The sequence below is a fragment of the Callorhinus ursinus genome, unplaced genomic scaffold (genome assembly GCF_003265705.2).
Source record: "Callorhinus ursinus isolate GAN/ISIS: 27379988/994484 unplaced genomic scaffold, GSC_fseal_2.0 scaffold14, whole genome shotgun sequence".
Classification (NCBI taxonomy): domain Eukaryota; kingdom Metazoa; phylum Chordata; class Mammalia; order Carnivora; family Otariidae; genus Callorhinus; species Callorhinus ursinus.
In genome coordinates, this window is record NW_027397076.1 from 32,160,133 (window position 1) to 32,184,399 (window position 24,267).

The window sequence follows — 24,267 nt, forward strand, 5'->3', positions numbered from 1 at the left end:
ATTAAGTACCGTTTAAGCATTTTGGGGAAACAAATTCACTACTATCATTGTAGTCGTCATAGAACAAAGAGAAGAAATGCTTCATTTTCTCTTATATTCTATTAATAGGTCATAACTTTTTTCCATTTATATTGAAAAAAATATTGTGGAACATTAAGAACTACAGAAATACTTTAAGTGATAAAAAAAACAAAATTACCCCTAATAGGTATTGACTAAAAGTCAGACATGCTTCTGTACCCAAGGCATAAATAATATTCTGGTAACAGTAGACCAAGAAATGTCACATTTAATTTTTTTAATTGAAATATAGTTGACATATAGCATTGTATTAGTTTCAAGTGTATAACATAATGATTCAATGTATTTATATGATGGAAATGACCACCACAGTAAGTCAAGTTAAAATCTATCATCTCATATAGTTATCAATTTTTTTCTTGTAATGAAAACTTTTAAGATCTTCTCTCTTAGTAACTTTCAAATTTACAGTACAGTGGTATTAACTATTGTCACTATATTGTAGATTACGTCCTCAGAACTTATTTATTTTGATCACTTCTCCCACTTCACCACAGGTGAAAGTGGCCAAATTTCATTTTTGCTGACATTGAACTTTAGAGTTACTCAAAACAATTTTCCAAAATTAAATAATATATTTTAAAATCTGTGGGTGTTTTGTTTGTCTTGCTTATAGGTGTAAATGTTTTGTTTGTTTGTTTGTTTGTTTAAAGAAACATAGGGCACCTTGGTGGTTCAGTTGGTGAAGTGTCCAACTCTTGATTTCATCTCAGGTCATGATCTCAGAGTTGTGAGATCGAGCCTCATGTTAGCTCATATGCTGGATGTGGAACCTGCTTGAGATTCTCTCTCTCCCTCTCCCCACCCCCCAAAAAAAGGAATTATAAAATTAAAATTGTCTTGGCTTTCAAAACAATATGTTCTTTAAAATATACTTCCTCAACTGTAATCAGGGAAATCACAGATGAAATTTAAAACAAGATGAAATTTAAAACACACTAGAGAATAAAAATAATAATTTTAAAATAAGTCAAAATATTAAGACCAAAAGCAAACAGTCCAACATACCCAAACTCAGTTAATTCAATATCTGTACTCCTGAAGTATTTATTGACTTGTTCCTAAAAGGCACATAGCAAATAAAATAATATTGATATGAGTGCCAAAAAACTAGCTAAATAAGTTATTTCTACTTCAGTCATATACTTAATATATGACATAACATGTAAAATTTATTTTTTTCTCAAAAGTTGTATTTACTTCTTCCTTTTCATTATAATTCTAGTTCTCCATTATTTCTCACATATACTTTTACAAAAATTTTCAATAATATTTATGCTTTAAAAATAGTTAAAATTTATCATAACCCTACAACACCAATATCCATAGCTATAAATTTAAAAAATATGAATATAGTGTATAGGTATTGCTACTTCTAATTTAGAAAGCATTATTTTTGACACCTTTGATGCTCCTATATAGGTTTTAATGGCTTTCTGTACTTCTCAAACTGAGATTCAGTCCTACACTTTCTCCTTTCCAATATTCATTCAGCAATCTTATAAAAACAACAACACATATTTCCCCACACTAAGAAGTCATTCAAGCATTTGCCAAAGTCCTTGGAATAAAACTGATGAAAGTCCATCTCAACCTGGCTTCATTTTACTTTAACATGATAGCCATCAGCTCCAGCCAATGAAGTTTCCATAAACAGATCTTTTACTATTTAAGGTAATGACTGTCTCCAAACCTTTATACTGTAACCTGATGATACTATTCTTTCCATCTATTCGAGGCTTATCTTTCAAGATCAAGTCTAAAACACATTATTAAAATTTTGGAATCAGCCTGCATCACTGAACTCACTTCTTTCTGATCTCTCCTGGGATTTATAACAGTACTTTATATTTTCTCACTTAATTACACTTTGTTTTAAATTCTTATACTGTTTCAAATGTTATCTGTTGTCTCAAAAAAAAACTTTTACACTTGATCTTAGCCAAAAGGCCGAGAAGCGATCAAAAAAAAACTTTTAAATCTTTAAATCAAAGCCATGATATGTGAGAGGATTCTGGGAAAATGGCAGAGTAGGAAGCACCAGGAATTTGTCTCCCCACCCCGATAATTACACGAGCAGAATCTGATGTAACTGCTTTGGAACTGTGGAGTGTATCGAAGACTTGTAACTTCTAGGGAGAAGGACTGGATGGTAAATTAGATTAATTTTGGCACATTTCAACTCTTATCTCCTCAGTGGTTACCCATCTCTCACCCCTTAGCTCCATGACGGGAACTATGTATGTGTCCTCGAGTATTTTGTACACATCTTGCCAGAGCCAGGGTAAGCAACAAGGACCCTATCTTCCAGATACCAAAGATCTGTGTCCTAGCCACCTACTTCTGCTTCTCATCACAGAAGTGCAGGCACGGAGGTGGGCAGCCATTGATGTTCTACCTCCTTTCATTATTGTAAACCCTGATAAACACCATTCTACTTTCGGTTTCTATGATTTTGACTATTCTAAGTACCTCATATAAATAGAATAATTTAGCATTTGCCTTTCTCTGTTTTTTTCACATAGTATAATGTTCTCAAGATTTATTCACGTTGTAGCGTTTGTCAGAATGTCCTTCATTTTTAAGGTTGAATAACATTCCATTGTATATGTATGCCACATCTTGCTTATCCATTCACCTGTGGTGGACACTTGGGCTTTATTTTCCTGGATAATTTTCCCTGGCCAAACAGGAGCTGCTTAATTGTTCAACTGGGAGATTATCTACCTAGCCACTCTCAGAAAACCACAGCCAATGACTTTCTTACACAATGATACTGAAGGCTGTCTCCCTTGGCTCAAAGTAGAAACAACTCTGGTTCAGTTAGTGCTACGAATGTCCCTGTGGAATCTTGCTATAGCAAATCTCTAGCAAAAACCACACATTTGCTTGGCTTCTCCCCTCTCTCTCCTCTTCTCTTGAAAGCTCTCTTAAATAAATCTGCCCAGGTATCACCTCTGTTCTACTTTAACAGTGACAAGAGCAGTATGTGTAAACTATTCAATAAAAAAACCCTAGAAACTCAGGATCATCAAATGAAAGACATATAAGACCTCTCTGTAATTTACTAGCTCTCATTTTCAGGATAATGAAGATCTCAAAGTTCAAATTTGGTAATATGACCAATGCTTTAAAAATACCTGTTGCAAGTTTGTGTATAAAATTCTTAACTTTGGTAGTATGGTCCAAAATACTGCCGGTCTAGAAAAACAGATTGAAACCATTCATAAAATCTTGCTTATTACAGAAAACAAGTCCAGATGGATGGCATAGGAGATAGCCATTGACCTGATGTTAACAGTGTATTAATTTCATTATGAATAAGTTGGCTGAAAAAGTAAAAGAAACTAGAAAAGCCTTATGGGCATATGGGAACATCAGGGCATCTCTCACAATGGTGAATGGTATATTGCTGAAAGATGATTGCATAGCTCTTTCCAATAACCTTTGCCAGAAAGTATTAAACAGAATACATCATGGCTATCTGAGCTTATGAAATGGTGCAAAAGAAGAGTATGGGCCACAGCATTTTGGCAAGCATCCCCCAAAGAAACTGATGAAAAAGTAGCTTCTTGGCTGGTATGCCAGCTCTTATAGCATGAAAATATGAAAGAGATACTATGAGAAGACCAGCAACTGTCAGACTTGGGAACAAGTTGGCACATGAAAAAACAACAACAAAAACAACAACAGTTATTGCTACTATTAGAGAACAAACATAAAGAGGTGAGAATATAAATACATAATATTTATATAGAGTTAATATTGGCAAGTATAAAAAATTTAAAATGTGAATTTTAACAAAATATACTGTTTGGGTATATAAAAATAATTTTGGCATTTACCTAATTTATAAGTGAATTTATACAGAATATCTACCTAATTAAGGAGTACCCATTGGGAGGAAATGTTTACTACCTTTAAGTTCTTCAAATTGATCTCCTGTATATTCATTATGTTAAATGATCTACCAATGACAAGTTGAATCCTGATGAATTATTGAGGATCACATAAAAAGAATTCAAAATTAACTGAAATAATTATTATACTTTTAAAGTATTATGTACAAATGTTAAAAGTCTTAAGCCAGTGGGCGCCTGGGTGTCTCAGTTGGTTAAGCATCAGACTCTTGATTTCAGCTCAGGTCATGATCTCAGGATTGTGAGATTGAACCCAGCTCCATGGTGTAGAGCTTGTATAAGGTTCTCTCTCTCTCTCTCCGTCTCCCTCTGACGTCCCCCCACCCCCCAAAAAAGTCCTAAACCAAATAATAAATAACAAACCCTCCAAAATATCTATGATAAATTTAGGCTGTGATTACTTTGACAAGATGTCTGAAAAAGGAATTTGTTTATTTTACTTACCTTTTGTAAAACAGCCGTGTAGTTTCAAAAGGTCTACATTTTCCTTCTTGAGTAAGTAGTTCACATCTGATCTTTTACACACATATCTGTGAAAAGGCTGCTTTATATGCACAAGAATTACAAGAAGCACTGTATATGTTAACATACTGATGTTTGCATCAACTTTGGGGATTAATTTGTTCAATATAAGATCAATGTTTACCTTTTACTAATACATTTACATTTAGTAAAATGTATTTTACTAATACATTTTTTAAAATTTAAATGAAGCACACAAATGGTATTAAAACCCATTGTCAAAAAAAAAAAAGTCATCACAATTCAGGCCATATAGACCATAAAATGTTGGACAATATGTTCTAACCCTTGTGACACAGTGATTCACTATGCTTACCATGCATTTTCAGACTATAAATACTATCATTAAAATGAATGATGCTTATAAACCTGTTTATAAATGAAACAACAAATGAAAAACAAGTGAAATATAAATTTTAAGTTGGAAAATACTATGTAATTCATTTGTGATTTTTTTTTTGTTACATAAAAGTTTTGATAGATCTATTATTAGTTCCAAATGCTCTTAGGGCCAAGGATAGTTATGTTACACATATCATGCAATAGAAACCGTAATGATAGTACTTAAATTGCTCTTGATTTGAGTACCACATCTTTCATCTGATACTGGGTAAATCACACAATCTTTGTTTCTTCAGTCATAAGACATGAAATTACTTCCTATTATATTTTCTCTCACAACACTGTCATAAGCATAAATGTTTAAAGCACTATAAATTTGAAAGGTTCTATTAGCTTAGTTAGGAATCCACAATTTTAGGAAGCAGTCTCAACTAAAAATATGATTCTCTATAATGAACTAATCATAATATTACATCTCTTGGAGAAAGAACCTGATATGATAAAATCAATTTATCTGTGTCTTTTATGGAGCTCAAGTTGAAAAACAAATGACCAAGATGATGGACAAACTTAGGCTTAATATTTCTGTCCATGTTTTAATCTTCATCTCCTGCAGGATAGCTATTTGGAACATGAAACAAAAGGGTTTATTTCTAGTCATCTTTTTAAGTTCTAGTATGTTTTCATTAGAAACGACATGTCACTAAAATCCTGGTGACAGAGAGAGACAAAATACTTATCATCAAAGCTACCATATGAGGGCAAAGATAAATATTTTTCTCCTTTCTGTAACTACAGGAGTGTTAAAAGTGTTGGCATATAGTAGGATGTAAAAAGAATATTGTTACATAAGTGAATCACTTTGTTTGAATTTGGATTGTGTTTGGGAAGTATCTAGAAGAGGAAAATTAAAGATACAGAAAGTATATTAGGGCTACTAGGAGTTAAGAGGAGGAGGGAATGGGGAGTTATTTGTTAATTGGAACAGAGTTTGTTTGGAATGATGAAAAAATTTTGGAAATAGTGGTGGTGGTTGTATAACATTGTGACTGTGATTAATGCAATTGTACAAATAAAAATTGTTAAAATGGTAAATTTTGTTATATATTTTCCCTAATAAAAATATTTTAAAAACTATAACTCTAGGGGCACCTGGGTGGCTCAGTCGTTAAGCATCTGCCTTTGGCTTGGGTCATGGTCCCAGTGTCCTGGGATCAAGTCCCACATGGGGCTCCCTGCTTGGCAGGAAGCCTGCTTCTCCGTCTCCCACTCCCCCTGCTTGTGTTCCCTCTCTTGCTGTGTCTCTCTCTGTCAAATAAATAAATAATATCTTTTAAAAAAATTATAACTCCAATCCAGAAAAATTAACTGATTTAGAAATAAGCGGATAAAATCACTCAACAGACTCAAGGAAAAGTAAGCATTTATGATCCTCAGGAACCTATATCTTAAAATATATTACCGGTCACATATGGTTTTCAAGTAAAATTTACATAACATAAAATGAATATGTCTTAAGTGGAGAACTGATGAATTTTGATAAATATACACACCCATGAAACCATCGTCCCTACCAAGATATAGAACATTACCATTGCCTTAGAAATGTTCCCCTTTCAAGGGGGCACTGAAGATGGCTTCTAAAAATTTGCCAGTCAAGATTGATAGTATTTCAGGAATTTTTGTGAGCTAGTTATTAAACACAGGCATTATTAAAAAGCAAATTATATGAACTTACAACTAAATTTATTTAAAACAAAATTAATAAAAAAAGATCTTAATTATTTTACTGCATTTTACTGTTATCCTCTTGAGGTTATTTGTCTGTCACATCTGTGTGGAAATACTATATTGTGGTGTGTTACTGCACATTCCTGACTCTGTGTTCAATAACTTTATGATGGTAGCTGGAAAAGGGCAAGGTCAGTATTTACAATATGGAAATCACAATTTTTAAAATTAAGACTTTTTTCCCCTACAGAGAGTTTCTGAGACATATGCATGCACATCACTGCTCACCTATCCAGCTATCTACCACCCCCAAGGCAACCTCTGTTTTTCACTTATAAACCATAGCTTAATTTTGCCCATTCTTGAATTTCATATGAATGGAATCCTAGATAATATTCTGTTTTGCACCTGGCTTCTTCTGTTCAATACATATTTTTGAGATTTCCCCCCATATTTCTGCATATATCAGGAGCCTGTTCTTTTAACTGCTGAGTGAGTAGTGGGCCACTGCAGGATTATGCTACAATTTGTTTGCCCAGGCTTCTGAAGACAGTAACTGATTTATTTGTAATTTTAAGTTATTTTTTTTTACAACAAAGCAGTTTATTTGTGATCAGTGTTTGAGACTCTGTACATCCTTCACAAATTTAATTTTACATAATCTGATACTCCTCCTAAGACTCAATCTCTGTACTGCTAGACTTATTTCCCTAGGACAGAAGGGCTGGTATAAGGTATTTTCCGGAAGTGAGGTACCGTTTCACAGAACTAGTTCCTTGTTGTTTGTTTTCAAGTTGTAGAGAACTAAATTTGCATTTGTTAAAATCAAAAAGTAGGAAAGATGTTCTTTACAAATAATTTTGATCAAGTATGTGTTCAAAGAAAGCAGGATAAAAAGGCTTTTCCTCTAACATTCTGTATTGTGCTGTATTTGTTGTTCAGTAGGAATTAGCTTCTGTCATTTGCTAAAAGAATGAGTAGTGGGGAACAGGATATGTTGGGAATTTCATAACGGGCAACAGAGCCATTCTCTTGCGTAAACCATAAGCAGCAGCAGCTGTGCTGTAACCATACGGTGCTCCATAGCCTGGAGCTATGTAGCCAGGAGCAGCTGTAGCCCCAACAAAAGCTCCCCTTGTTAGAGCTCCTCTTCCTCTGCCCCAAACAGCTTGGACTGCTGCAGACTCAGCTGTATTCACAACACCCTTTGTCTGAGGGATAATCTTCTTTTTCTTATTATTTGCTGCATTGGGCCCAGAGAACAGCTTCTCCAGGGCAGCTAAAGCTGCACTTGCCTTTGCCACTTTCTTATTTGGACCTGCACCTCTGAATTTCTGTCCATCTACTTCTACCTCCATTATAAAGCATTTGTCAAGGCTTCCACCAGTCTCTGAGATGAGTTCATACTTAAGACCTCTTCTTTTTTCATTGAGCTCCATTACAGGATTTTGCCACTTGCTGTGAGGATAGGGCCCTGAGTTCTTACCTCTAAGGTACTGGAGGTTTCAGTTGTAGAATTTCCAGTATTATTGTTTGAGTTTGAAGACACTGTTTCATTTTTGCCTTCATTATCTGATTTTTCATCGGAACTCATACATTCAAAGCCCGCATCAAAGCCCGTTGGGTATCCCATTGCTTGTAATGCCTTCACTGCTACATGAAGTTTTGCCATTTTCTTGGATGGCCCTGAGGCTTCATATGTTGTACCGTCCACATCTACAGACATTGTGAAGCCTGGGGCATGGACGGGGCCAGACTGAGACACAAGCTTATGTTGAAGCCCGGGCCTGATCTGATTTAGCCTCATTAGTACATTCATAAGGTCTATTGCTTTGCTATCCAGAATTTTCCTTAAGTTTCATTTCATCTTATTGGGATTTTTATCATCCCCTAATCCATCTTCAAATCAATCCATCTTCAAAGGAAGCGGCTACAAACATTTTTGTACAGTCTTTAGTGGATATACTTTTTTTTCTAATTTCTTTTATGTAAATATCTAAAAGTAGAATTGATGGATCATGGAGAGGTATATATTTAACTTTTTAAGACACTGCCAGATTTGCAAAGGGTGTGTACCATTTCGCATTCTCACCAGCAACATGAGAGTGCCAATAGCTCTACTTCTTCACTAACATTTAGTGTTGTCAATCTTTCAAGTTTTAGCAATTCTAGAAGATTTGAAATGATTTCATTGTGGTTTTAATTTGATGATGAATGCTGTCGAACATCTTTCCATGTGCTTATTAGCCATCTGTTTATCTTCATTTACGAAGTGCCTCTTGCCTAATTATTTTGAAATTAACTTGTTGCTTTGTGTGAATTCTTTGTATTGTTGATACAAGTCCTTTATCAAATGCATGTATTGTAAAAATTTTCTCTGTGGTCTTCTTTAAAAAAAGGTATATTTGGATGAAAAATTCTAATTTTGAGGAATACAATTTTTTTTCTTTCATTGGGTGTTTTGGTTCAAAGAAATCCTTTCTTACCTCAAGGTTCTTAAAATGTACTTCTGTGTTTTCATCTAGCAGCTTTCTTATTTTAGTTTGTGCTGTCCATATTTCATCTTATAAATATTTTTGTGTCAAACTTTTTTTTAAGATTTTATTTATTTATTCATGAGAGACAGAGAGAGAGAGAGAGAAACAGAGGGAGAAGCAGGCTCCAGGGAGCCCGATGTAGGACTCGATCCCAGGACCCTGGGATCATGACCTGAGCCGAAGGCAGACACTTAACCATCTGAGCCACCCAGGCACCCCTGTATCAAACTTGATGTAGATGTTGAAATATTTTTTTTTCCATATGGATATCCAGCAGGCATAAGACCAACGTTTGAAAATATTCTTCTTTCTCTATTGAATTGGCTTGGTGTCTTTGTCAAAGAGCAATTGGCCTTATATGTGTACCTGTACTTTTTATTTGTTCCATCAATTTATTTTTCCATCCGTACTCCACAAACACATTTTCTTGATCACTGTAACTTCATAGTAAAGAATATTAAGTTTTGAAATCAAGTAGTGTGAGTCTTGAAACTTTTTTTTTTTACTCAAAATTATTTTTGGCTATTCAAGATATTTTAAATATCCCTATACATCTTAACCTCAATTCATCAATTATTACAAGAAATCATGTTGGAATTTTAATTTAAATTGCATTTAATCTTTTTAGATCAATTAAAATTTTAGCAACATTAAGTTGTTTAATTGATGAACGTGATACGTCTCTCATTATTTAGGTCATCTTTGATCCCTTGTAACAATCTCTTAGAGTTTCCCATGTAGAGGTTTTACACATCTTTTGCTAAATTTATGTGTATATAATGGATTTTGATGTGTGTGTTAATGGAATTTAAGTTCTTTTCTAATTGCTATCAATGTATAAAAATACAAATAATTATGGGGTGCTTGTGTGACTCAGTTCGTTAAGTATCTGAATCTTGATTTTGGTTCAGGTCATAAGCTCAGTATTGTGAGATGGAGCCCCACAACAGGCTTCATCCTGAGTGCGGAGTCTGCTTAAGATTCTCCCTCTTCCTCTTCCTCTTCCTCTGCCACTCCCCCTCCACCACCGGCGCAGGTGTGTGCGCTTGCTCTCTCTCTCTCTCTTAAAAAAAATACAAATAATTATAATATATTGAACTGTGATCTTGCTAAATTCACTTATTCTAGTAGTAGGTCTATAAATTTCTTTGGATTGTCTATGTGAGCAATTGTGTCATCTGGGAATAAAGAATATTTATTTCTTCCTTTTCAATCTTTATGTCTATGTCTTTTATCCCTTTATTGCACTGATGGGCACATTTAATACAGTGCTGAAGAAAATTGTGAGAGGAGATTTATTTTCCTTACTTGGGAGATTTAATGAAAAGATTTTCAATATTTCACCATTAAAATGCTCTTCATCTTAGTGAAAACCTTGCCTTCTATCCACAGTTGCTGAAAGGTTTTGATATAAATTTATTAAGAGGAATATACCTTATTTTTTTATTAGATGCTGATTTGCCTTCATTGGATTATTTTTTTTATTTTGCATTTCAGCTGTTTTAATACATACAGCTTAAAAAAAATTTACCTTGTTTGGGGTTTGCAGAACTTTTTGGTTTGTTTGTTTTTTTAGATTTATTTGATGATTATCATCACATTGGTAAAATCTGTCCCAATTTTTCTACTTCTCTACTTCTTGTGCTTAATTCAACATATCTTAGAACATTTGCTATTGCTCCACAAGTCACTGGGCTTCTCTTCATTCTTTAAGTCATTTTCCTCTAGTTCTTGACATTATATAGTTTCCATTCATCTATTTTAAAAACCCATTTTTCTGCCCTCTTATTTCTGCTATTAAGCCTATCCAGTAATTTTATTTCTCATGTCAGATTTGTAATTTTCAATTCATAATTTCCATTGGATTGTCTGCTGTTGATTCTCTGCATTTATATTCAGTTAATTTAACCAAGTTTACATTTAAGTCCTTAAACATATTTGTAATATTTTCTCTAAAGACATTGTCTGCTATTTCCACATCTGGGTTATCCCTTACTCTGTTTCTAGTGTCTTTTTTTTTTTTCCCTGTACAGTTGGTCATATTATCTTATCAGTACATTTTATAAATTTCTATTGTATATTAGACGTTGTAAATAACACTTTGTAGAGTTCCTGGATTTTATTATTAACTGATGATGATTTGTTTTCATTTAAGCAGACATTTAAGGTACTGGTAATTCATCTTGTACTTGCAGAGGTTTGGTTTTATACTCTATTAGGACAAACTCTGGAAAATTCAAGGTTTTTAGTAAACACCTCTAATATGACAGGACTCAAACTCCAAATGCTATCCCTGTTCTTTTGGGCAAAAGCTGAAATCTCTTCTTAGTCTTTCAGTCCTTTAGACTTTGTGTGTGTGTGTGTGTGTGTGTGTGTGTGTGTGTGTGTGTGTGTGTGTGTGTGTGTATTTTTACCACATGGCTTTTTGGAATGTCCCACATGGGTGCTCAGCTTAGAGGTAAGCCATGGTTTTAAAGGAGTTTATGGATATATTTGGGGACAGGCCCTATAGGATTTCTTTCTGAGATTTATCTCCTTAATTTCTAGATACTCTAGTTACCTAAAATTCTGTCTTGTGAAACCTTAAGCTGATAGGATTGTATCTTTCCACTTGACTTCTAGCCTCTCTATTCATAACTTGGGGAATATCTTCAGAGGAAAGCTGTGTGTGCTTAAATCTCACCCAGTTAACTTATGTTGTGAAGTACTGGATAACCTAAAGTTTCTTCCTGCTTTGGATAGCTCTCTAATACCTTTGTATATTGGTTCCCCCCACCACCAGAGTTTATAAGGGTTATCTTTGGGCTGGTTATTCCAGTACAACCTACTTTGTCATTTCTGGAGCTGTAATTCACTAATTTATTTTAAAAGTATGGTATATAGGCATTGCTTTATCATTCACTTATTATGTTTCTAATTCTGATTTTTACCACAGGTATTTAGATTCTGATAAAGCATAGGAAACATATACTAAGGATCACATTTCAAGAAAGTAGTCAGAGTTTAGTAGTAATACATTCAATTACTATGTGACATACATGTAGCTGAATTCATTGTCAATTTCCTCTAAAAACTAGCTTTAAAATAACCAACTTATATTTTAATGCTGCTCGTTCTTTCAAATTTAGTGATGTGAGAACTGAAACTTAAAAGACCACAAAGAGGTGACAGCTGGTTTCTCAACTTACAGAACATTTGTTGTATTCTATATACCTAGCTTTTATGTTCACAACACACTCAGAGATGCTCTTAGGAGAATGGGTTATATTAAAAAATAAAATAAAATAACAAAAAAAACTAACAGAAATAAGTCTGCTGATCACAATAGAAATGTTAAACTTCAGTAATACCTATAATTGGATTTATAATATGTTTGCCTTTCAATACGAAGAAAAATATGGGTCTTAAAATTTAGCACCCAAAAATTACAGATAAGTAACTTTTTTCTTTTACTCTTAAGGAAGTGAAATGGTTAAAGTTAATTATTTTTTTGCAGTAAGTGTTTTGTCAAATATCAACATTCTTCCTCTTGCAAGGTCTCAAAAGTTTGAAAGGTGGTAAACTGAGTTAAGGGAAATCTCTTCCTTGTATTCATCCAAGTTGACTTAATACTCCTACAGATTCTTTTATGGTTGCAGAAACCCCAGACCTCAAAACCTCTTAACGTCTTTTCCAGTAGTAAGAGGAAAAATCCTTTCACTAAATTTCAAGCAAAAGTTATTTTTAATTTACCATTATTGGTCACATGAGGATCTTTCTAGTCACAGAAGTCAAAGTATATGATGGTTTGATTCTAAGAGACTTTGTTCATGTAAACTTGGTCAATTCTTGTCAAAAGTCATGGATGGAACTTCACCCAAAATACACGACTGAGAATGGGCACATGCATGATTTTTCTTGAACTAAATGTGAGGAAAATAGTTACTGGGCCACAATATAACTAATATCCACTGACTAGCCAATTCAGTGTAGTGGTTTCATGTTTGGGCCCCATCCAGAAAGATTTATCATCAACCTTATTGCAGATGTGATTTTAGTTGGAATGCACTCCCACATCACAAATTCTATCAATTCAGGTTTCTGTTAAAGAGAGAAAGAGGGAAAGAAAGAGGGAAAGGGAAGGAAGAAAGGAAGGCAAGAATGGAAACATTACTTCAGTTCTTACAGCCTGTGAAGTAGGATAGAACCATTCTATTAATAATAGGACTCACATTTCATTACTCTTAAGCGACGTTCCTTCTTTTATACATATTAAGCTTCTCAAACTGTGCACGACAAAAGATCCTCAAAACAAAAAAGCAGGTAATAATCAATATGCAATTCTGTTCCGTATTCTTTCTCTTTGATGTTTGTACGTTGGATTGGGGGATGGAAAAGCCCATGGTAGGGTTATTTTGAGGTACTTGGAGCTGCTTATTAGTGGGTCCTTATTAGCAGCTTTTTATTACCAGCTTCCCAGTCCGTTGTGACATGTTTTGAAGATAACTCTTTTGTTCCATCAAAACCATAATGCCTACTTTAATCTGCAGTGAATTCAAAAAAAAAAGAGAAGAAAAGGCCAATTAAATTGTAAAATACCTTTAAAGTCACTGCTATGTACAACTAGCTTTTATACCTTAGACAATATGAAATTATAGAGCCTTTAGTGAAAAATTAAATTTCACTTTGAACCAGTCTAGCAACAATAATATGTGCTTCCATACAATGATAGGTGCCAATAACCCCTTTAAGAGCTAAAAAGAACCGATAAATGAAATAACTTTAGAGAAGCCACTATTTACTATAAGTACCTTAACTAAAAGAAAGATCAAATACAGTGTTGATGTATCAAATAATTGAATGACAACTTATTGTGTGCAATCATTTCGCCATGTATTACAGAACTCCATTTTATTTCCTATTTGTTAATGTAAACCATTATATGATGCTAACCATGCTCCAGTCACTGCTTTATAAGCACTGTGTGAAAGGACAACTTTAATTCTTTTTTTTTAAAGATTTTATTTATTTATTTTAGAGAGAGAGAAAATGAGCAGGTGGAGGAGTGGAAGGAGAGAGTGAGAGAGAATCTCAAACAGACTCCCCACTGGATGTGGAGCCGGTTGTGGGGCTTGATCCCAGGACCCTGAGATCATGACCTGGGCAGAAATCAAGAGTCAGACGCTTAACTGACTACACCACCCAGGCACCCCACAACTTTAATTCTTAAAATGAAATATTTTACTACTCCATTTTACAGTGAAGAAACTGAGACCGGGAAGGTAACAAAATTATCCACTATTATAACGACAAATACTACAAAATATGACCTGTATAGTCTAGCTTAAATATCTAGGCATTAACTCCTAGCCCTTTCTAACTTTTTCTTTTTATTTTATTTTTCAAAATTTTTTATTAACATATAATGTATTATTTGTTTCAGGGGTACAGGTCTGTGATTCAACAGTCTTACACAATTCATAGTGCTCACCATAATACATACCCTCCCCAGTGTCCATCACCCAGCCATCCCATCCCTTCCTTCCCCTTCCCCTCCAGCAACCCTCAGTTTGTTTCCTGAGATTAAGAGTCTCTTATGGTTTGTCTCCCTCTCTGGTTTCATCTTGTTTCATTTTTTCCCTCCCTTCCCCTATGATCCTCTGTCTTGTTTCTCAAATTCCTCATATCACTGAGATCATATGATAATTGTCTTTCTCTGATTGACTTATTTCGCTTAGCTTAATACTCTCTAGTTCCATCCACGTCATTGCAAATGGCAAGATTTCATTTTTAATGGCTGCATAATATTCCATTGTGTGTGTGTGTGTGTGTGTGTGTGTGTGTGTGTGTGTGTATATATACATCTTCTTTATCCATTCATCTGTTGATGGACATCTAGGCTCTTTCCATTTGAGTCTGTCATTTAGTTGCTACGTGACCTTGGCCAAGTTACTTATCTCACTTTGCTTCAGTTTCTTCACCTAAGAAACAAATAAATAATATTATTACTTATCTTCTAGTATTACTATAATAATTATATTAATATATAAATCATTTAGATTGATGTCTAGCATATACTGAGCCTTATATAAGTGTTGGGATTTTATATTTTTAATTGTATAAGTTTAAGTAAGCTATTCAAGCTCACAAAAATGTAGTTTCTTTATCTGTTAAAATTGGAGTAAATAGTAATAGCTACAAATTGTGGATGTTAAGTATTTAGCACATAAGTGATCAGTAAGTTTATTCTATTTTTATTATTGACATTACATTTTTATTCTCATCATGCTCTGTGCAGTAGAAATGTTTAATCTAGTTTTCCATAACCTACATAAGCCAGTACTGGGATACATGTTAAAAAATAAACCTGAGATATAATTTTTAATGCAAGATTGCATAAGTAATCAAAGAATAGAATTTTTCTTGGCTAACACTGTAATAAGAAGGAAAAATAATAGAAAAGAATGTGTGGAACGAGCTGTACACTACCCTTTTCTTATTTGAATAATCCTGATGGATTCATGTATTGGCAAAGTGGTTAAATGAACAATGTACATAGGGAATATTCTCTGAGCCACATAAAATCACAGCAGGTTTTCTTCCTAAGGCACAAGATGTTTACTTTCTAATAGATAATATGGCTTGTGTTAAAGAAGAACCACTGTTAAATTCCAGCAATGGACTAATAACTTTTATGAGCAAGAGATTAAAAGATTATTGACTGCTATGTTCTCAGAACTATTAGTCTATGTAACTCAACACTGTCAGGGCAAAAAATACTTCTGGCAACTGAGTCATTATATGTTAACATTCGTCAGGATTTGAAGATGGTATACGCAAAGATGTGTCCCACCAGGCCTCTCTTCTTTTGTGTTCCACTAGCTTGCCTTTCAGACTATTGGTCTCTACCATCAAGAAAAATTCTCAGCAGCACACCCAGAAATAGAAGGAATTTTGTTTGGAACTTTGGGATTAAGTTAGTCTAAACTCTTGCCTCGTTCATTTATATTGTTTAAAAATTATCACAGCAAGTACAAATATCTTCTTGCTGCCATGTTTCCCATGCTCACATTTCTGTACTGCTCAACTCCACTGCTCCTTAAATAATTCTCTACAAGTCAATTCTTCTGTGCCCTGATAAAGGACCTGTTCAGTTGTGAACAACTTCTGTTGTTCCTGTCATCCCATCCAATCTCATGACTTCCTCTCTGACATCCAGATGGATAACATCCAAATTGTCATCTCCATGCATTTTTAGGCCTGGAAGTGCATTTCAAATGGCCTGTAGATTCATGGAATGTTTGTACTAAAGCTAATGAAGATCAAGCTGGGGGCCCCTCATTCGTACTGGCTTCTTTCAAGGGCTCTAGAAATGTGTTCACACATTTTTGTAAAATTTGCAGCAGTGAGATATTTGACTACAATCAGTTAAGACCACTTTCAGTTAAGATTTACTTTTGTACCTAATTTTATGTTTGTAAACTTGTATTATTTTACTTAAAGAAGGTCTCCAAAATTGTATAAATTTCAGGTACCACAATATGTGGACCTGCCGTTTTTATGTAAGTAAAAAAGTTTCTGTTTTCAAGATAGTAATAACAGTTTTATTTCAGAATGTTACTCAGCTATTACCTCAGCCATTCCAGCCAGCTCAGAAAGTGTGTGCCAAAATACTGTCAATTAAACTTAATAATTCACTTTAGTAAACCATTAGTAAGATGAGTAGGAAAAAAGCAATCTAACACATTGCAAACTAAATATATATTTTTATTAATTATGGTTTTATATTATCCCCTCTTTTGTTCCCCTCTATTGATATGGATAAGTAAGTGTAAGCAATAACATTTCAGTCTCTTCTTTCTGGGCAAAAATGAGTGTACATTTGTCCAGTTGCAAGCTTTTATCTACACGCTGGAAACTTTCTGTCTCCTAAGGTAGGGATTCAGGTCTGATGTGTGACACAGGTTTATGGAATTCCACCAGGATATTTACCTCTGAAGTTTGATTTTAATTTTGGGAGAGTTGGGAGTATGACTTTTTATCTATAGCAAAGGATTTCATGTAATAATGCAAATGTGTTTTTAAAAGTACGTTTTTTGCATTCTGATCTGAAGACAGATGTGTGTTTTCAGCCCATGTCAAAGTATATCATCAGTAGGCACATAAAAGACTATATTCAAACAATTTTCTATTATTTTGCTGTAAAAATATGGTTTTACATGCAGAGTACATATAATAAGTTTCATATCACAATTATTTAAAGATGAACATATACATTAAATATCTCTTCATTAGGAATGCTAAAAATGTTTTTACCTGATTATTATACCTCAAACTTAGTAGATATAGAGGAAAACTGTTAAACTGGAATGATACCGAAAAAAAAAAAATCATAGCATAATGAAAAACACCCCCTCTGCAGTACCATTTACTAGGTATATAGCATACTTGGAATAATTCAGTTATACATTCTTTTCCTTAGCTTTCATATAAATCGTTTTGAGATATTTTAGTTTACTTTATATACACTGTCTCAATACTTGCTTGACTTTTAACTATCCAAAGTGATGATCCCATGTTAAAACCTGCTACTGTCTTTTCACTTAAAAAAATGATTGCTTTATTTTATGTTACCCTGTAAGACTAGCAATTTTTCCTAAGCATTTAACAATGATGAGTAGGAAAATATAGTACCAGTAGTATGCAAATGATGGGGCTTGTTCAGTGTAAATCAATGTTGATTATTAGCAAAGGCATAAAAATTAAAGCTTGGGAGTAAGTACAGCTAAAATTACCCAGTCTTATATATGAATCATAAAGATTAACATTATTATCATATTTTTTATTTTTTCATCATGGTAATATTTTGAAATTATTTTTCACTTTCACCTGCATCTGTATTTCTAGATAAGTGCCAATACCTATGCAGCAGACGATCTAGAAATTTCTTGAGACTCTTGTATCTCCAGTTTATTCAGTTCATTTCAACCAATCAAAGACATCTTATTTAGAGCAATAAGATTAAAAAAAAAAAAGATTTGCAGTAAGTTACAAATAAGCACTTAAATTCTCTTTTAGCCTTCTGTAAGCTTCAGGGTCTTCTCTAGTAGAAGTATGTATGTTATAACTTTGTATTGTGTTCAGAAGACAATATAAAAGAATATAAATATAAAAATATATATAATATGAAAATACAAAAAGCAACAGAAATATTCAAACTTACTTTTAAATTGTGAACCTATATAGTCAATGTAGTAAGTTCTCAGACTTAAAATATATCTTCTTCACTCACCTTGCCCGTTTATCTTGTATGACAGTGTTGATTCTGATCAGCAAAATGATCATGTTTATAAAAAGATAAATCATCTTTTAAAACCAACACTTCCAAAATATCAGACCTGAATTGCCATTTTGCAGGTCACCTAAGAAATGTGTGATCAGAACTTAACCTCAGAGTGACTTTCAGAGTGAAACATTCAGAAGCTGCATGATGGAGTGGACCATAAAAAGGTAGAAATGTGGAGACCTGACTGAAGCAGTAACTCCATCAGGCAATCTTTCAAGAACCTATTGTACATTCTCCATTACTCTAATGAGATTTATTTATTTCTGAGCTTAAGTATAGGTAAATTCTATAAATTATATTCTGTAATTATTCTGTAAATTAAATAAATTCATTTTAATTGCTTATTGGTAGCTCATTGTTAAATGTAACACCTTAGGAAAACCCCACTGTAAATTTTTTGTTAAAAAATAATATTCCTACATGAATAGATGCTTTTTAGTTTGCTTTCTTAATCTATATTGCTATGTCCTTGATTTCCTAAAAAGGTACACCTACTTATAATTTTGCATGATTTAATTATATTTCCTTGGTTTTCTCTTATTTACATGATCATAATCTTCCTTTGCAAAGGTCACCTCTATTATGAGTTCTTAGAGATTATATATGGTCTATAAACATGATTTATAGGTGCTTGGTTGGAGATTTAAAAAGATATTTGAAACCCAAGGGAAGTTATAAAGATCAGGGTAATTTAATTTTTGACATTGTAAATTTAATATAAATTTATATTGCCCATTTATTTTAATAAAAAAGGCTGCCAATGTATACTTCTTAATAAGATTGTTTTTAAAAGAAAATTGCAGGTTATTACTTTACTAGAGAGACATTCCTATTATTTTTTTATAGCAATATGATATGATATGTGATATGTTTAGAGCCTACATGCCTTTCCTCATGGGGCTCCCTCCTTGATAAATGTCTTTTCCACATCAACTCTGCATTTTTTTTTTAAGATTTTATTTATTTGACGGAGAGAGACACAGTGAGATAGGGAACACAAGCAGGGGGAGTGGGAGAGGGAGAAGCAGACTTCGCACTGAGCAGGGAGCCCAATGTGGGGCTCGAGCACAGGACTCTGGGATCATGACCTGAGCCGAAGGCAGATGCTTAACGACTGAGCCACCCAGGCGCCCCCAGCTCTGCATTTTTAAGTCCTATAATATTTTTCAACATCTAACAGGCACACTCCTCTTTCTGAAGTGTTCTTTGGAATGCTCAATTAAAATCAATAAAAAATTAATTTTTTATTTTTATAGCAATTCCTATCTCAATATTAACTTTTTATCTCATTTTTTGCCTCCTATTTTTTTCTCTACCTTGGTCATTATCATGACTTGAGGACAGAGACTTTTTTTATCTCCCTAGGGAACCTAGAACATTGCAGATTATCAATAAATGTTAAACAGCATGTACATAAATCATTTTAATATGATGCAATAATCAGAACCCCAAATCTTAATTTCTTTCTCTCTCTTTTTAATAGAGAATTTCAACAGCTTTATTAAAGTATAATTTATATATAATAAAATTAAAATATTTTATAAGTACAATTTAATGATTTCAGTAATTGTGTACAGTTGTGCAGTTTTAGAATATTGTTATAACCTCAGACATCCGCTTGTGCTCTTCACAGTAAATGCCCACTTCCACACCTAGTTCCAGAACCATGCATTGGATTCTGTCGCTCTAATTTTGCCTTTTCCAGAAAATCCATATAAGTCATATAATATGAAGTCTTTTGTATCTGACTTCTTTCATGTAGCAAACATATTTTTTCGGATTGATCTATGTTATTGCATGCATTAGTAGTTCCTTCTTTTTTTGCTGAATAGTACTGCATTATGTTAATATGCCACATATTGCTTATCCATTTACCAGCTTGTGGATGTTTGGGTTGTTTCCAGATGTTTTGTTACTCTAAATAATGCTGCTATTAATTTTGTGTAAAAGAATTTAGTGGACATGTATTTTCATTTCTGTAGAATAGACTTTGAAGAGTAGAGTGGCTAGATTACATGGTAAATGTAAATTTAACATTAAAAGATTAGCAAATTGCTTTTTCCAAGTGGCTATGCCATTTTATGTTCCCACCAATGAATCATTCATGTTCTAGTTTCTCCGCATTCTTACCGACAGACTAGTATGCCAGTCTTCCTTCTTTCTTCTTTCTTTCAATGAATTCTAGTGTGGTATCTCATTGTGATTGTAATTTGTGTTTCCCTAATGATTAATTACGTTGAATATTTTTTCACGTGTTTCTTGCCATTCAATAATCTTTTGTAGGATGGGGTTGTCAACTAAAATATTTTTCCATTTTAATGGAAATTTTTGAATTCTTATTTTTGAGTTTCAAGTGTTCTTTAAATACTTTGGACACATAAGATATAGGTTTTGTGAATATTTTCTTCCAGTCTATTGCTTATCTTTTTATACTAAGGGATGTCTTTTGATAAGTAAATGTTTTAATTTTAATAAAATCTTTTTAGTCATTTTTCTTTTCTTTTTTTGTGCTTTTTGTGTCATACATAAGAAATCTTTGCCTGTGGTAAGGTCCCAAAGATTTTTACTACTCTGGTTCCTTCTAGAAATTTCATAGTTCTAGCTCTTACATTTAAATTAATAATTTATTGTAACTTGATTACTTGTCTGGTGTGAGGGAGAGATTGATGTTCATTTTTTGTTTACAAGTAGATATACCAATATTTCTTTACCATTTATTGAAAAGAATATTCATTCCTCACTTAATTACCATGGTACTCTTCTTCAAAACCAACTCTCCATCTGTGTGAGGGCCATTTTTGGACTTTTTATTCTGTTCCATTGAACCAAATGTCTATTCTTGTGCCAGTACTAATCTCTTTTAATTACTTTAGCTTGTATAAGAAACTGGGGAATCAGGGAGTATATGTCCTCCAACAATGATTTTTTTTCCTTTTGCCAAATTGTTTGTTTATTTTAGATTCTTTACATGTCTTTTTAAGTTTCAAGCTCAGCTTATAAATTTCTACCAAGGAAAAAAGAGCTACTGGAATTTGGTAGGGTTTGTGTTAAATCTATGGATCAATTTAGGAAGAATATACTTTTTAGTATTTTGAATCTTCCAGATCATAAATATGGTATATCCAATTATTTGTCTTCTTCATATTCTATCATCAATGTGTATGGGTCTTCTCAATGTATGGTTCTTGCTCCACTTTCATTAAATATATTCCTAAATATTTTATTCTATTTCAGTACTATTTTGATTGGAATTTCTAAAGTTCATTGTCAAATTTATTTTGCTAATTAGGCAGAAGCGCAATTGGTTTAGGGGTATTGATCTTGTATCCTGCAACCTTCCTAAACTCGTTTATTTGTTCTAATAAGCTGTTTTTGTAGATTCGTTATGACTTTCTACATACAAAATTATTTTGTATGTATTTTACCTGCCAAGAAAGAGAAGTTTTATTTCTTCCTTAACAATCAGTACATTTAATATTTTATTCCAGGGCCTATTAATCGCTATTATTTCTGTTGAGAAGTCAGACATTGATGTAGTCATTTTTCCTTGTATGTTATCAGTCATGTTTTTCTTATGACTTGGGAGACTTTCTCATTGTCTTTGATTTTGAGCAGTTTGACCATTATACGTCTGAGTGTGGGTCTGTGAGTTCAAGTTTTTCATCAAATATGAGTAATAATTTTTGGCCATTTCTTCATTTTCTTCTACTTTCTCTCTTTCCTCTCCTTCTGAGACACTCATTTCATGTATGTTGAAATACATGATATTGTTCCAATGATCTTTGAGGCACTATTTATTTTCTTTCAATCTTTGTTCTCTCTGTTCTTTGGAATAGTTTTTATTTGTCATCAGTTCATATTTTTTCATCTTCCATCTCAAATCTGTGGATGAGTTCATCTATTGAATTTTCATTTTGGTTATTATAACTTTTATCTCTGAAATTTCCACTTTGTCTTTTTTATACTTTCCATTTCTATTTGAGAGTCTCTATTTGTAATCTCATTATCATATTTTTCTTTAGATGTTTGAATATATTTTCTTTATTTATTTGACTTACTTATAATAGCCACTTGAAGTCTTCATTACTAATTCCAGCATACGTAAGATGAGACCATTTTGAGTTGTTTTAAGGTTTTTTTTTGTTTTTATTGTTTTGCCTGAGCAAGTATCACACTTTTCTCTGTACATCTAGGAATTTGCCTAAACCTGGATGTTTCCAATGATATATTATAGGAACTCTGGATTCTGTTTTATTTTTCTGTGCATTCTTGCTCTTTGTTTTATTATCTTGTCAGAAATTAAATGATAGAACCAGACTTTCTCATGGTGTGCAGCTCTAGTTATGTTTGCTTAGCCTATTTCTTTTTTTGGAGAGGGTCAAGAGGACTTACACTGATATCTTCATAATTTAGTGATCAGCCAATGAGTCAAGTGGATGTTGTGCTCATAAACCTCAAGACTATAATGCTTCTACCTTTAGCAAACCAAGTTATGTGTGACTAGAGAAATACCTTCAAAGTCAAAGCCATTTCTCAAATCTTACTAGGCTTCTATTTTTTTTAGGGTTCTCTTAGATTTCTTCACACTTGCAAAGTGATATTTGGATATACAAATCATCCAGAAATATTTGGATAACTCATATAAGCATTTCTATTTCTGTGTCACTTCTAAAATCTCCCTGTTAAGTTCTGACCACTCTTCTTCTCATCATACACTTAACCTAGAACCTCAGGATTAGGAAACTAAGTTTTTGTAATATTTATAACTGAGTCAGCTACTTTTAGCCAAAACAACAATAACAACAATGATAACAAAAACATGCTTTTACTAATATTTACTGTCCCTCAGCCTTCAACTGAGTCTTCTATCTTTTATTTCAAAATTTCTGGGTTTTGCTCTCGGCCACAGATCAAATTAGAGCTTTCTCTGATCAAGCTGTTGGGGAAGCCCAACAAGAAGGCTGCAGATTTGTCACCATTCTCAGCCAGTACTGTTGGAATTTTGAAGAATAACTGTTTCTCAATTTGTTGTCGGTATTTGGTTGAATTTTAGTAGTCTGAAATAATTATGATTTCAGGGGACAGTTTTTGCAGTTTTATGCTTGTTTTCTGTGGAGGGTGATGACCTAGCCCCCTCATATCACAATTTACAAAACTTCCAATGGAGTTTTACTGTTCTGGAAATTCTACTAAAAATCAATACAATCATGTAGAAAATATAACAATATGGATGCTATCACTCCTTAACAGGGTGCCACTGCATGAAAATAGTAATTTACAAGTGAAATAATACCTAATAAATTTATAGGCATTATTGAATACCTAGATACCAGAGTTTTGTAATCATACGTGAGCATGTGCAATATTTTAGCAAACTAAATAATATAGAGGTATATTGAAGTAAAATAATTTACATGTATGATTAAATAATGTAAAGAAACTTCCATGTTAAGACAACATAAAGAAAACTCCAGAACAAGTGACCACAGTAATCTAACCTCATATCAGAAATGGAAATTATGTGTTGAAAGCAAACCACCTTATGAATAAAAACAAAGAAAAGTTATTTTCCTGCTAATACAAAAAACAATCAACTTAACACAAATGCTGTATAAATTGGCATATGCTGCAAAACTTATAAACCCAGCTTTGCATTCAAAAGAATTTTTAATGTTGAATGATGTCAAAAAGTACCTTGTACTTAAGGTAATGATGTTGTACTTGATGCTATCTCATGACATGAGCAGTATTATTTGAACAAAATATACAAAATTTTATCCAGGTGCATATAATGTTATAATTTAATATC

The 24,267-nt window shown here is 33.1% G+C and overlaps 1 pseudogene; it reads right to left on the reverse strand.

Annotated features, from left to right (window-relative positions):
- Window positions 1-7,190: 7,190 nt before the first annotated feature.
- LOC112832534 (spermatid perinuclear RNA-binding protein pseudogene) lies at window positions 7,191-8,502 on the reverse strand (annotated as a pseudogene).
- Between the last annotated feature and the right edge of the window lie 15,765 nt (window positions 8,503-24,267).